Source organism: Oncorhynchus mykiss, chromosome 16 (genome assembly GCF_013265735.2).
Source record: "Oncorhynchus mykiss isolate Arlee chromosome 16, USDA_OmykA_1.1, whole genome shotgun sequence".
NCBI classification, from domain to species: domain Eukaryota; kingdom Metazoa; phylum Chordata; class Actinopteri; order Salmoniformes; family Salmonidae; genus Oncorhynchus; species Oncorhynchus mykiss.
In genome coordinates, this window is record NC_048580.1 from 35,807,755 (window position 1) to 35,821,872 (window position 14,118).

The 14,118-nt window shown below is 47.3% G+C and overlaps 1 protein-coding gene across 7 annotated transcripts in view; it reads right to left on the reverse strand.

The window, feature by feature from the left end:
- Positions 1–14,118, reverse strand: part of LOC110491868 (agrin) — a 519,837-nt gene that overhangs the window by 333,581 nt on the left and 172,138 nt on the right. The gene's annotated exons all lie outside the window — the stretch shown is intronic.

Consider the following 14,118-nt stretch of genomic DNA (forward strand, 5'->3'; position numbering starts at 1 on the left):
TTCTGACACACAAAAAAACTAACATTTAATGACGTGAATTAATAAACCAAGGGGGAATCAAATGCTAATCTGCTGGCAATGTGCCTTTGTAGAACCCCGCCTATACACTTCACATGAATAAGCCCATATTCAATTAAAAACATATTCAAACTGTTGATTTTTGTTTGCCTCGCTCATGACATCGTGCCACGTGTTTGTTCCCCTTTCCCCCATGATAAATAACAGACAACTGAATATTCCGCAGGTCTGGCGACTGATCTGAGGAGAACAAATTTGCACTTAAATCCATAGCCTGTAATTTGATGTGCTTTTTAAAATAACTATTTACATTTCTGTTAAGACACTTATGAGGTCAAAATCGTGGGGCGGTCCCGCCTTGTTTTGAAACACCCCCATACGTCAATATCTACTTACACCAACACAATAGCAAGTGATCATCCGAGCAACACAGATGTAAGGCGGCGTATATCAAATATTTATGTTCTTTCACTCACTCTCTTTCCCCCGATCAATACCTCACACACACACACACACAGCATAGACATGAATGAATGAGCACACACATGCAGACATGCGTAGACACACGCACACTGATGCATAAAGTAGCTGCAGTAATACAGAAAAGGCATGAGCAAACCATCTCATTGTGCCACACCTACAAACAAACACGAACCAGACACATTTCTCTCTCCCAAACACACACTGTGCATTTATTTCAGTCTCTCTCTCTGACATACACTCACACACACAGACGTGGTGGGGATCTGCTCTGGTCCTGCAGTCTGGAGGTAACCCCTCAGAGAACACAGGGTCACCCAGGTCTCTGTCAGCTCTGCCCTCGCGAGCAACATGACACTGTAGCCAAGTAGGTTACTTCAGCCCAGAGGTCTGCTTGAGCCCTCTTCCATTGCACATCAAGGCTGAGTGATGGACTGGGAAAAAGAAAAACAACCTCTCTATCTCTCTCTTTCTCCCTCTCCCCCTCTCTCTTAGACGTGGTACGGAAAGGGGCAATCAAATGATCTTCCTGCAGTGATCTACAGTACCTAAACCATGTGGAGTCCATTCGGTAGAGGGCGCCACTGAGCCGTTGCTCTTCTGATCCACTCACTGTCGAGCCAACACGACCCAAATAAAATCCTCAGTTCACATCAAACCTCATCTCTGATCAATTTTTAATGCTGATATTGCAAAAGGTTAACATCGCTGCCAGAGAGCTTTGAAATGACTCCATTAAAGGAGCCAAAGGAGTTGGACTGACCCCATATTTAACATGCTAATGGGACAATCAAGAATAGGTACAGTGACTTCACAAAGTATTGACACCCTTTTGTTGTGTTACAGCCCAAATTTAAATGGATTAAATGTAGATGTTTTGTCACTGGCCTACACACAATACCCCATAATGCCAAAGTGGAATTATGTTTTCAAAATGTCTACTAATTCATTTAAAATGAAAAGCTGAATGTCTTGAGTCAATAAGTATTCAATCCCTTTGTTATGGCAAGCCTAAATAAGTTCAGGAGTAAAATTGTGCTTAACAAGTCACATAATAAGTTGCATGGACTCACTATAATTAAAAAAATTTATGAAAAAGAATGCCTTGCAAAGAAGCTTACCTTTTGGTAGATGGGTAAATAAAATAAAAAACAGACACTGAAAATCCCTTTGATCATGGTGAGATATTAATTATTAATTACACTTTGGATGGTGTATCAATATACCCACTCACTACAATGATAAAGGCGTCCTTTCTAACTCTGTTGCCGGAGAGGAAGGAAACCGCTCAGGGATTTCAACATGAGGCCAATGGAGACTTTAAAACCTCTTAAATCTACCCCCCCCTTTTTTGAAAATTCTGTTAAAAATCGCGCAACTTTTCAGCGTCCTGCTACTCATGCCAGGAATATAGTATATGCATATGATTAGTATGTGTGGATAGAAAACACTCTGAAGTTTATAAAACTGGTTAAATCACGGCTGTGACTATAACAGAGCGTGTGTTTCATTGAAAAACGCAAGAAAAACTGCTCTCTGAAAGCAAAAAATAATTTCCATAAGTCACTTCCACCAGTTGTTAAAGGAGAACAGAATTTAATGGGAATTTGCCTGCACCGTCTACAAATTCCGCACGATGGCGCCATTGTACTAATTTTCAATCGAATTAATTGTTGGAAAATCCATCCGTCTGACCCCAAGTTCTCCAGTCTTCACCCGGATGCAGTTTAAGGAGAGATCAGATTGCATTGTTTTTCAAGTGAGGACCTATTGAAGAGACATCGCCCTGTAATCGTTTTGATAGATTATAAACGTTTACTAATACCTAAAGTTGGATTACAAAAGGATTTCGAAGTGTTTTGTGAAAGTTTATCGTCGACTTTTTTAATTTTAAAAAATTACGCAGCGTTTAAAAACGATGAATTTTTCTGAATGACACTACTTCTATACAAAGCTATTTTGGGTATATATGGACCGATTTAAACGAAAAAAAGACCCAATAGTGATGTTTATGGGGCATATAGGAGTGCCAAGAAAGAAGCTCGTCTAAGGTAATGAATGTTTTATATTTTATTTCTGCGTTTTGGGTAGCGCCGTCTATCGCAAAATCTGTTGTTTACGTGTCGAGCTGGCATTTTGGGGGGTGCATGCTATCAGATAATAGCTTCTGATGCTTTCGCCGAAAAGCATTTTAAAAATCTGACTTGCTGGCTAGGTTCACAACGAGTGTAGCTTTAATTTAATACCCTGCTTGTGAATTTTGATCAAGGTTTGAGTTTTAACGAGTACATTTAGCATTTAGCGTAGCGCATTTGCATTTCCAGGTGCCTACTTGGGACATGTGCGTCTCAAGTAGATTCAAGAAGTTAAAACAGTTACAGAGTTTAATGGCTGTATTAGGAAAGCCTGAGGATGGATCAACAAAATTGTAGTTACTCCGCAATACTGTACAGGAAGCCTGTAAAGATACAAAATATTCCAAAACATGCCTTCTGTTTGCAATAAGGCACTAAAGTAAAACTGCCAAAAAATGGCAAAGAAATTAACTATGTGCTGAATACAAAGCGTTATGTTTGGGACAAATGCAACAACACATCACTCAGTACCACGCTTCATATTATCAAGCATGGTGGTGGCTGCATCATGTTATGGGCATGCTTGTCATCGGCAAGGACTAGGGAGTTTATGATAAAAATAATCTAAATAGAGCTAAGGACAGGCAAAATCCTAGTGGAGACCTGGTTCAGTCTGCTTTCCGACAGACACTGGGACACAAGTTCACTTTTCAGCAGGACAATAACCTAAAACACAAGGTTGCTTACCAAGATGACATTGAATGTTCCTGAGTGGCCCAGTTACAGTTTTGACTTAAATCAATCAAATACCAACTTGACAAAGCTTTAATAATTTTTTTATGAATAATGTGCAAATATTTCACAATCCAGGTGTGCAAAGCTCTTAGAGACTCGCTGCAAAAAAATGTTTTATAATGTATTGTCTCAGGGGTGTGAATACTTATGTAAATGAGATATTTCCAAAAACATGTTTTCACTAAGTCATTGTGGGGCATTGTGTTTAGAATATATATTGTGTCAAAAAAAAATATATTTAATAAATTCTGAATTCAGGCTGTAACATCAAAATGTGAAATAAGTCAAGGGGTATGAATACTTTCTGAAGGCACTGTGCATGCAGCTTGTGTTATGTCTCTGTATTCTCGGAGCGCAAGATGCACCGTTTGGGTGATTGGTGACAAAAAGATTCGGATCAGAGTACATGTTAGAGCAGTGGAGCGCACGTCCTGGTCTTCCAGACGACCAATGTCTCGAAGCGAATTGATTAAAGGCCATTTGAAACAGCTGCACGCAGACCTGAGTTACAACTTCGATTACGGTAAAAGGGTTGTTTGTATTCAATGTTGTGTGTGCAGTTGTGACATGAAGACAGTGTCTGATGTGACATGAATTATAGATGAGAAATTAGCTTTGTCCATAATCCAAAAGGAGGCAGGGAAGAGCAAAATTGAGATGGTCAAATTTCCTTGTGAATCCAGCCGTTCCGTCAAGCCCATGGAGACGCCCAGACGTTACGCCCTATCCAAGTTTCACCAGCAGGTGTGAGAATTGTCCGCCCCGGTATTAGCTCCAATCCCCATAAATTACAACGTTCTGGTGTAAGATTCCCAGACTTCCCAATCAACAGGGTGTCCAAGCTGCCGTCCACAAATTTGGATGCGGGAGGGATTGTAGCTGAACATGGCTAACATCATTATCCTTCATTGGGTTTAGGAGTCACAGAGCAAGAGCGAGCAGAACAGACCGATTGTTGAGTTTGGGGATAGTAATCTAAAGAAATCTAAGTGGGAACGGGGATGTACCAATGTTCCAAAGCAGGGTGGTCTTTTCTTTACACCATGACTCACGCCTTGACACACACAGGACAGTGAGATAGTAACGTGTTCATCCCTCCAGTTGCAATCAATGAGCATGACGGTGACACCCAGGGCTGATCTCAGCCCACTCGTTGCAGAAGAAACTGGAGCTGTTCCGGGTCAAGCTCTGCTGCTTTAATAGCCATTCTTGACTAATTGAGCAGCTGTCTACAGCTGACCCTGGTCATTATTGGTGCAGCTGTATTGTTGGCTGGATTGTTGCTATGGGATGTTATTCTGCTGTCTGTAGCTGATCCTAGTTCAGTTACTACTCCTCACCACCAGCACGGCCATCCAGTCATAATCTCCCTCCCCTTCTTCTCTTCCAGCCATCTCCACATTTCTTTTAACGGACCCCTCCAAGATGGCATTTGTTGGCACCTATGGTCGTAACCTAAGGGTTGATCTTGGTCCTCCCACACCACTCCCATTGTGGCAGTACCCTGAAGGCTTAGCAGGGCCTATGTCTTGCCCCCTAGGCATCCCTGCCACCACTGCTACACTACTTTGTTAATGGAGAAGGTCTAACTAGCATCAGCCACTCATTCATTAGCCCTGTGCTTTCTCAACGCCCCCCCCCCCCCCCCATTAGTGCTAACAATAATGATCTGAGCGTTTAATACCCTCTTTGCTCCACTGCCTCGCCCTGTTTATTCATTTTTTTTTTATCCCAGGCACTTTTCTCTTAATGGCCCTTGAAGAAATTATTCCAATGGGTTTGCACAGAGAGAGAGAGAGAAAAAGGGAGGAGGGTAATGTAGGAAAGAACTGCGGGAGCTTTGTAGCTAGTGCCGAGCTAGTTGGGGCCTCATGCTCTTTCATGTGGCGGGCATGTGGAGCGTGAATGTAAATGTGGCACTGGAGGATGGGGTGGTGTGTGTCAGGGTACAGACGGTGTCAGTGATCCACGGAGAGAGCCGTTGTTGTTGGCTTTGACAGCCCTGACATTGCAGAGGTACAGTGATGGAGCTGGGGGTTGATTCAGGTGTCAGTCTCTGGCCCCGGCAGCGATCTGTCAACTAGGAAGCATTAGGGCGAAGTTACACAGTCTATGCCAGAGGTGCACTTCACAATTCAGGCTCTTCCAGTTCCCTAGCCCGGCTAGCTATCGTGAGTTCGCTTGTTCCTTGATCAATGATTGCCACTGATTGGCTGGTGACTGAATTTACCTGGTTTCCCAGCTAAAAGGCAAACGAAAACCAGCAGGATCTTTGCACCCCTGGTCTATGCCATGGATACTATTGCAGATGTTGTGTCATGGTAACAGACAGTGTGAGACAGTGAATGGCCACAGTAGTTTACCTGAAAGCTTTTTCCCCTGACAATGACCTGAGGTCAGAGTAGCCTACTATGGGATGGATACCAAGCAGTCAGGGTTAGAGGTTGTGAACTGCAAAGGGATGAAGAGTGGCGTCGAGGGCTGCTGTGAACATTCTATATCCAAAGCAAACAGTGCAAATGGCATGAGGGATATCTACCAACCCCACACACAGGAGGAACCTACCGACCAAAGCATGAGAAATTGATTTCTGTGAGTGCACTCAGAACTAAATAAAAATGTGGCAGAACCTATTTATCATACCATACAGGAGCCAGTCAACAAAGCAAAACAAAAAGAGTTGACTACAGAAGCTTGACATAAAAAATTGTGGCCAAACTGAGTGGCCAAATTGAGCAATCGGGGGAGAAGGGCCTACGTCAGGGAGGTGACCAAGAACCCAATGGTCACTCTGACAGAGCTCCAGAGTTCCTCTGTGTAGATGGGAGAACCTTCAAGAAGGACAGCCATCTCTGCAGCACTCCAACAATCAGGCCTTTATGGTAGAGTGGCCAGACAGAAGCTACTCCTCTGTAAAAGGTAAAAGGCACATGATTTGACAGCCCGCTTGGAGTTTGCCAAAAGGCACCTAAAGGACTCTCAGACCATGAGAAACAAGATTCTCTGGTCTGATGAAACCAAGAACTCTTTGGGCTGAATGCCAAGCGTCACCTCTGGAAGAAACCTGGCACCATCCCTACAGTGAAGCATGGTGGTGGCAGCATCATGCTGTGGAGATGTTTTTCAGCGGCATTGACTAGGAGACCAGTCAGGATCGAGGGAAAGATGAATGGAACAATGTACAGAGTGATCCTTGATGAAAACCTGCTCCATGTACACTTCTCCACGCACACTTCTCCACGTACATTTCTCCACGCACACTTCTCCACGCACACTTCTCCACGCACACTTCTCCACGCACACTTCTCCACGCACACTTCTCCACGCACACTTCTCCACGTACACTTCTCCACGTACACTTCTCCACGCACACTTCTCCACGCACACTTCTCCACGCACACTTCTCCACGCACACTTCTCCACGCACACTTCTCCACGCACACTTTTCCACGCACACTTCTCCACGCACACTTCTCCACGTACACTTCTTCACATATATGCATACACACAAGCCCCTTTTTACTTATCAAAGCTGACAGTGACAATCTTTCATATGCTGGGACCTTTTCATTTGCATTTACAGTAATGAACTGGCTCTCTAACTCATACCCTTTCTCTCTATCGTCTCCTCCCTGCTCATTCTCCATCAAGTCAGATCCTCTTAGATATCTGGGGGAATCTTAATTGGCACGTAATCCCCTTAGTTGAGAAGCCGTCCAAGAAGAAATGTCTATAAATTATTTATATTCCTAATCAGACGCCTCACATTCAACTTCTCTTGCAGACAGCTTCGTGTTTTCGTAAATAATTGCATTCCTTTTAATAGGATACTGGGAAATGAGGCCAGAGTTGGCAGAATTATTTTTTTTTTTAAACGAAGAAGATGAATAGTTATAGTGATGAAATGAAACGTGTTCCTTGCAGACAGTGTAAAGATGGATATATGGCATCATTGTAAAGAAACGTGTTTGTTACAAAAGTCAGAGTAGATCATCTCTGTCTGTTGTTGAATTGAATTTATTTCGGGCAGCAGATATTTACAACAAAATGCACAATGTGGACCCAGAGGATATCACTTGAAAGTATTCATTAAAATGCTTATTTCCAAAGTGGTCCTCGATGGTAAAACGAACTAACACGTAATGATTAAAAGATGAAATTACAAATAACCATAAATACATTCATTTATATTGACATCCTAAAAAGTGTCACTATTCCCTGCACTTCTCCCTAACCTTAAAAATACACCATATTCATTTCACAGGTTACCTACCATATGATCACTAAAACCAATATTTAAGACTTCTGACTGACAGACGTTATCTTGATCTGATACAATAATCAAATCCAAAGTCCACACCCGGGATGGCTCAACAATCAGTTGTTTCAGTCCAAATATCTGATTAAAGTTGTACAAGGCATTTACTAGTGTGCTTCTCTGGGGTGATAACTGCACATTTGTATTAAAATTGCCAAGCAGAATACATTCTCTATTAGCAAATACATTGTGATCGCAGCAAATTGATTCAAGAAAAATCATATATGTTATTCTGCTTAGGAGGCCGATAGCACACACCAACAAGTATAGGACGACATTAAGGAAGAAGGATATCTACCCATGCAACCTCAAGACCATCCATTTTCAGATCTGAACGAGGGTTAAAATGTTCATCATTCCCAGTAAAAACAAAAAACGCAGCCACCGTTTCGGTTTCGGGTTAATTCTATGAATTCTATAACCCGGTAGCTCAACCTCATCGTCCTCAATTGACCCATGTCTCAGTAACTACTGCAGCCCGTTTGTTGGAAGCAAGGAGTTTTCTTTCCTCTAATTTCGGCAGCAGGCTCTGTGCGTTCACATGGATAAAATGATGACCTCTCTGATTGAAACAGTCAAACATGTCATTTTCTGTGCCCACTGCTGATACATCGACTATCTCATCTAGATTGGACTCATCATCCCCGCTTGTGTCCAGCATCCCAATGTTTGGCTCTGCATTTAAACAGCAAACATTGCAAACAATAACATTTTTTACTTTGAGGCTTTACAGCTTCATCATATCACAAGGGGTTGATAGCTCCACACTTTATGTGAACAAACAAATCACAAACGTCACAAGCCACTGCTTTTGAATTCTTCCTTACGGTCTTACCACAGTTCGGGCATAGTTGTTTAGCTTGCTTTGTGGTGTTTGGGCCAGGACAGGGTGTACATCGCCACAGAGTAGCAGGCTGAAGGTAACAAGCAGCTTGTTGGAGTTGTCAGTGGTGCTGCAGCATTTCCTGTGTACATTCCCAGAGGGACTCAGCTGTTCCCGTAGGAAAGGTGATATCAGGTAAAGTTGTTCATGGCCAAAGTTCACAATATGAAACGGAAGGTTTCCCTCTACGTCTTTCGGTGGAACGGGAGTTTGGGATAATCGTCAGAATAAATCAGAAACGGCAAAGCGAAACTTCTGTCAGGAGCCATAATAGTATTGAGCGAAACGATCCTGTTGTGACTGCAGTAGACCGAGCCAGGGGGTCGCGGGGTCTCATTGACACAGGTGTTCTGGAGACGGCGGGAAACAGGCTACTTTCATCAGCCCAGAGACAAGCTGTTGCCGGGCGGAGGGTGAATCAGCCTGAACACAGCTCTAAGACAGGAATATCTCTTCCTAACCTTGAAACCCACTAACTGTCTGTCAAAGCAGCTTCTACAGACAACGACACACACACAAACACACACACACACTCTTTCATTGAAATAGCAAAAGGTGTATAAACAAATTGCCAAAATTTTGTGGACAGGGCTGGGAAAACTTGCTGGTGAGGTTGTTTGCCTCAGATGTTTCAAGAATATATTTCTTAATGCTTGGAGACACCCTGCCAGGGCACAGGTGCTGAGGGATTGTTGTGAGGAGCACTTGATATTTGCTGTAGGCCTTGCCCCATCCAATCAAAGCCAAAACCTTTAAGGACACAGCCCCTTTGCTCTCATCTCTTCTATTGAGCCATGGCAACCAAAGAGACGCACCATTTCTCTAAAGCTTGGACACAAAATACACTTCCTACTAGAGACAAGGGTCGGGGTTAAACCTTGATAAACTCTTCCACTTTTAAGGCACCATAACATAGCTATGTTTGAGTCTTTATACTTGCCTAATGCAGCAGTTATTGTCGTTATGTATGCATGGGGTTATTCAATACGCCAACAGCATACCACCCTGCATCCCACTGCTGGCTTTAACCAGCAGCTGACCACCCTGCATCCCACTGCTGGCTTTAACCAGCAGCAGACCACCCTGCATCCCACTGCTGGCTTTAACCAGCAGCTGACCACCCTTCATCCCACTGCTGGCTTTAACCAGCAGCAGACCACCCTGCATCCCACTGCTGGCTTTAACCAGCAGCAGACCACCCTGCACAACACTGCTGGCATTAACCAGCAGCAGACCACCCTGCACGCGACTGCTGGCTTTAACCAGCTGCAGACCACTCTGAAACCCACTGCTGGCTTTAACCAGCAGCAGACCACAATGCATCCCACTGCTGTCTTTAACCAGCAGCAGACCACCCTGCATCCCACTGCTGTCTTTAACCAGCAGCAGACCACCCTGCATCCCACTGCTGGATTTGACCAGCAGCAGACCACCCTGCACCCCACTGCTGGCTTTAACCAGCTGCAGACCACCCTGCAACAGACTGCTGGCTTTATCCAGCAGCAGACCACCCTGCATCAAACTACTGGCTTTAACCAGCAGCAGACCACCCTGCATCCCACTGCTGTCTTTAACCAGCTGCAGACCACCCTGCAACAGACTGCTGGCTTTAACCAGCAGCAGACCACCCTGCATCCCACTGCTGGCTTTAACCAGCTGCAGACCACCCTGCAACCCACTGCTGGCTTTAACCAGCAGCAGACCACAATGCATCCCACTGCTGGATTTAACCAGCAGCAGACCACCCTGCACCCCACTGCTGGCTTTAACCAGCAGTAGATCACCCTGCACCCCACTGCTGGCTTTAACCAGCAGCAGACCACCCTAAATCCCACTGCTGTCTTTAACCAGCAGCAGACCACCCTGCATCCCACTGCTGGCTTTAACCAGCAGCATACCACCCTGCATCCCACTGCTGGCTTTAACCAGCAGCAGACCACCCTGCACCCCACTGCTGGATTTAACCAGCTGCAGACCACCCTGCAACAGACTGCTGGCTTTAACCAGCAGCAGACCACCCTGCATCAAACTGCTGGCTTTAACCAGCAGCAGACCACCCTGCATCCCACTGCTGTCTTTAACCAGCTGCAGACCACCCAACAACAGACTGCTGGCTTTAACCAGCAGCAGACAACCCTGCATCCCACTGCTGGCTTTAACCAGAAGCAGACCACCCTGCATCCCACTGCTGGCTTTAACCTGCAGCAGACCTCCCTGCATCCCACTGCTGTCTTTAACCAGCTGCAGACCACCCTGCAACAGACTGCTGGCTTTAACCAGCAGCAGACCACCCTGCATCCCACTGCTGGCTTTAACCAGCAGCAGACCACCCTGCATCCCACTGCTGGCTTTAACCGGCAGCAGACCACCCTGCATCCCACTGCTGGCTTTAACCAGCAGCAGAACACCCTGCATCCCACTGCTGGCTTTAACCAGCAGCAGACCGCCCTGCATCCCACTGCTGGCTTTAACCAGCAGCAGACCACCCTGCATCCCACTGTGTTAACCAGCAGCAGACCACCCTGTAACCCACTGCTGGCTTTAACCAGAAGTTTACCACCCTGCATCCTAATGCTGGCTTTAACTAGCAGCAGACCACACTGCATCCTAATGCTGGCTTTAACCAGTAGCAGACCACCCTGCATCCCACTGCTGGCATTAACCAGCAGCAGACCACCCTGCATCCCACTGCTGGCTTTAACCAGCAGCATACCACCCTGCATCCCACTGCTGGCTTTAACCAGCAGCAGACCACCCTGCATCCCACTGCTGGCTTTAACCAGCAGCAGACCACCCTGCATCAAACTGCTGGCTTTAACCAGCAGCAGACCACCCTGCATCCCACTGCTGTCTTTAACCAGCTGCAGACCACCCTGCAACAGACTGCTGGCTTTAACCAGCTGCAGTCGACTCTGCATCCCACTGCTGGCTTAAACCAGAAGCAGACTACCCTGCATCCCACTGCTGGCTTTAACATGCAGCAGACCTCCCTGCATCCCACTGCTGTCTTTAACCAGCTGCAGACCACCCTGCAACAGACTGCTGGCTTTAACCAGCAGCAGACCAACCTGTATCCCACTGCTGGCTTTAACCAGCAGCAGACCACCCTGCATCCCACTGCTGGCTTTAACCGGCAGCAGACCACCCTGCATCCCACTGCTGGCTTTACCAGCAGCAGACCACCCTGCATCCCACTGCTGGCTTTAACCAGCAGCAGACCGCCCTGCATCCCACTGCTGGCTTTAACCAGCAGCAGACCACCCTGCATCCCACTGTGTTAACCATCAGCAGACCACCCTGTAACCCACTGCTGGCTTTAACCAGCAGTTTACCACCCTGCATCCCACTGCTGGCTTTAACTAGCAGCAGACCACCCTGCATCCTAATGCTGGCTTTAACCAGCAGCAGACCACCCTGCATCCCACTGCTGGCTTTAACCAGCAGCAGACCACCCTGCATCCCACTGCTGGCTTTAACCAGCAGCAGACCACCCTGCATCCCACTGCTGGCTTTAACCAGCAGCAGACCACCCTGCACCCCACTGCTGGCTTTAACCAGCTGCAGACCACCCTGCAACAGACTGCTGGCTTTAACCAGCAGCAGACCACTCTGCATCAAACTGCTGGCTTTAACCAGCAGCAGACCACCCTGCATCCCACTGCTGTCTTTAACCAGCTGCAGACCACCCTGCAACAGAATGCTAGCTTCAACCAGCAGCAGACCACCCTGCATCCCACTGCTGGCTTTAACCAGCAGCAGACCACCCTGCACCCCACTGCTTGCTTTAACCAGCAGTAGACAACCCTGCACCCCACTGCTGGCTTTAACCAGCAGCAGACCACCCTGCATCCCACTGCTGGCTTTAACCAGCAGCAGACCACCCTGCATACCACTGCTGGCTTTAACCAGCAGCAAACCACCCTGCACCCCACTGCTGGCTTTAACCAGCAGCAGACCACCCTGCAACAGACTGCTGGCTTTAAACAGCAGCAGACCACCCTGCATCAAACTGCTGGCTTTAACCAGCAGCAGACCACCCTGCATCCCACTGCTGGCTTTAACCAGCTGCAGACCAACCTGCAACAGACTGCTGGCTTTAACCAGCAGCAGACCACCCTGCATCAAACTGCTGGCTTTAACCAGCAGCAGACCACCCTGCATCCCACTGCTGTCTTTAACCAGCTGCAGACCACCCTGCAACAGAATGCTGGCTTCAACCAGCAGCAGACCACCCTGCATCCCACTGCTGGCTTTAACCAGCAGCAGACCACCCTGCACCCTACTGCTTGCTTTAACCAGCAGTAGACAACCCTGCACCCCACTGCTGGCTTTAACCAGCAGCAGACCACCCTGCATCCCACTGCTGGCTTTAACCAGCAGCAGACCACCCTGCATACCACTGCTGGCTTTAACCAGCAGCACACCACCCTGCATCCCACTGCTGGCTTTAACCAGCAGCAAACCACCCTGCACCCCACTGCTGGCTTTAACCAGCAGCAGACCACCCTGCAACAGACTGCTGGCTTTAAACAGCAGCAGACCACCCTGCATCAAACTGCTGGCTTTAACCAGCAGCAGACCACCCTGCATCCCACTGCTGGCTTTAACCAGCTGCAGACCACCCTGCAACAGACTGCTGGCTTTAACCAGCAGTTTACCACCCTGCATCCCACTGCTGGCTTTAACTAGCAGCAGACCACCCTGCATCCTAATGCTGGCTTTAACCAGCAGCAGACCACCCTGCATCCCACTGCTGGCTTTAACCAGCAGCAGACCACCCTGCATCCCACTGCTGGCTTTAACCAGCAGCAGACCACCCTGCATCCCACTGCTGGCTTTAACCAGCAGCAGACCACCCTGCACCCCACTGCTGGCTTTAACCAGCTGCAGACCACCCTGCAACAGACTGCTGGCTTTAACCAGCAGCAGACCACTCTGCATCAAACTGCTGGCTTTAACCAGCAGCAGACCACCCTGCATCCCACTGCTGTCTTTAACCAGCTGCAGACCACCCTGCAACAGAATGCTAGCTTCAACCAGCAGCAGACCACCCTGCATCCCACTGCTGGCTTTAACCAGCAGCAGACCACCCTGCACCCCACTGCTTGCTTTAACCAGCAGTAGACAACCCTGCACCCCACTGCTGGCTTTAACCAGCAGCAGACCACCCTGCATCCCACTGCTGGCTTTAACCAGCAGCAGACCACCCTGCATACCACTGCTGGCTTTAACCAGCAGCAAACCACCCTGCACCCCACTGCTGGCTTTAACCAGCAGCAGACCACCCTGCAACAGACTGCTGGCTTTAAACAGCAGCAGACCACCCTGCATCAAACTGCTGGCTTTAACCAGCAGCAGACCACCCTGCATCCCACTGCTGGCTTTAACCAGCTGCAGACCAACCTGCAACAGACTGCTGGCTTTAACCAGCAGCAGACCACCCTGCATCAAACTGCTGGCTTTAACCAGCAGCAGACCACCCTGCATCCCACTGCTGTCTTTAACCAGCTGCAGACCACCCTGCAACAGAATGCTGGCTTCAACCAGCA